Genomic DNA, 2,004 nt, shown 5'->3' on the forward strand with positions numbered 1-2,004 from the left:
GCAACTATGGCGCTGCCAAAGGGGACCGGGTGGGGTCTGGGCTGCAAAGTGATCAGGTAGCTCAGACTTCCGGGATTCCAGCAAGGGCTGCAGAGCTGGCGGGCCTCGCCCCTCCCTTGGGACCCTCCTCCTGTCTGTGCTCCCAGGGCTGGGCTCAGCCGCAGGCTAGAACAGGACTTGAGGGCTGCATCTTCTCGCACCCACAAAGACAAAGTAAGACCAAAGGAGGGTGCAGAAGAATCAGCTGTGTAGGTCTTTGCCCAAGAGGGTTAGTGTTGGCTTGTCTGAACCTGAGGACTTCTCCAGCCTTCTCTCCGTCATTCCTCCTGGGAGAGGATGAGTAAATGAAGAGATGACACTGTCATGCATGTCCAGTTCATTTCCTGCCTCCATTCCTCGCATTTCAGCAATGCTGGGAAGTATCTTCAGGGCATCTTAAACCACTTTTATTATGGAAGAAGTGACTATGGGTCAGAAAACACTGAGTCCAACCAGAAAGCTGAGGAATGGGGTGGACGTGGGAAAGACCCAATCACTGCAGACCTCCTGGCCTGTCTGAGCGGTACTGAACTTGCTCTTCCTGATGCTCTCAGGGGACCAGGCTGGAGCCACACACCTCTCTGCTGACACAGTGTTGCTGGGCCTTGTCCCCCAGAAACTGGTACAGGATAACAGAAGATGCCCAATAAATGTGTCAAAGAATTTGTTGATGGGAACTGGGAACATGGAGACAGACTTGGGTATGTCTGCTGAAGTGACCAGGTGAGACAGATTCCTGGGGAGCCTGGCCTGGGTGAGCAGGGAGGACCTGGCCTGACAGCCTGGAGGGGCTTTGTCTTCGAAGTAGAGCCATCGCCTGTGCACACTGTGCCCCTCCTCCTTTTGCCCCAGCTCCTTCTCAGTGCTTAGTGCAGGGTCTGACCGCCTGCTGGGAATTCCTGATTCCCAGTTCTCCTGCTCTGGTGCGGTGCACCCAATGTAAAGAGGGGCTGGGCATGAGTGCCAGAAAGGTCAGTGCCGAGCCCTCCTGCCTAGGCCTTGCAGGCTCCTTCCAGGGCTTTCTGGGAAAGGATGGATAAGAAGATGGGGCTGTTGCTCATCAGCCTAGTGATTAATCTCTGCTGTGCCTGTCTTGATTGCAGTGATGCCAGGGAACGTATTCAGGGTTTCCTGGGCCACGGAACAGAGGACACAGCAGCCAACCGGTTTGCCAATAGATGGGGCTGGAGTGGCAAAGACCCCTACCACTTCTGACCTCAAGGTCTGCCTGGCAAGTACTGAGCTTCCCCCTCACTGTGCTCTCAAGAAAATCCAGCTGTGACCCCTTGAGGGCGGGACGTTTGCCGAATGAGTTAATTTGCTATCCTTAGTGCTTGGCATAGAGCACACAAAACTATTTAATAAATACTTGCAAAATCTGATTTGTTTTTGAAATCTGCGAAAAGTTTGCAATGTTCTTACTGGGAAAGTAGGCCATGTGGATGATCAATAATTATGACAGATTTTATTTAAATTTATTTTAAAAAAAGAGATCTGGATCAGGGAGATAGCTCAGTGGAATAAGCGCTTCCCTGGCATGCGCAAGGTCCTGAGTTCAATCCCTGGTTCCACAAAAAAAAAAAAAAAAAAAAGATCTGACACAAGTTATAAGACAAAAATCTAAGAGAAAGTTATCCCCATAAATGGATCACACATTAGACCTATATAATCCACTATCATATAATCCAAAAAATAGAGATAAGAGCATCGTATGAGCAACTTAACCAATAGTATAAAACTAAATAAAAATTCAAAAAATCTTACAAAAATATGACTCACCAATATGTAAAAAATGAAACTACAAATTTTTCCATAATTACTTTGAGAATGTTATTCTTTTCACAAAGAAAATAGCAGGTCTCCATGGTTTGATGGGCAAATTTAACCCTTCTGAAAGGCTAAGACTTTCCATTTTGTGTGAAGAATTCCAGTCAGTAGAGAAGAAAATATTTCCAATCTTTTCTA

General features: G+C 47.4%; 1 long non-coding RNA gene across 1 annotated transcript in view; it reads left to right on the top strand.

Moving 5' to 3' along the window:
- LOC111817696 overlaps positions 1-1,414 on the top strand; it is a 5,217-nt gene extending 3,803 nt beyond the window's left edge. Inside the window, exons 2-3 of the long non-coding RNA XR_002821829.1 lie at positions 656-762; positions 1,143-1,414. This is a non-coding gene — a long non-coding RNA (uncharacterized LOC111817696). The remainder of the gene's footprint in view (positions 1-655; positions 763-1,142) is intronic.
- Positions 1,415-2,004: the final 590 nt, after the last annotated feature.

This window comes from Octodon degus, unplaced genomic scaffold (assembly GCF_000260255.1).
Source record: "Octodon degus isolate 3935 unplaced genomic scaffold, OctDeg1.0 scaffold00067, whole genome shotgun sequence".
Taxonomy (NCBI): domain Eukaryota; kingdom Metazoa; phylum Chordata; class Mammalia; order Rodentia; family Octodontidae; genus Octodon; species Octodon degus.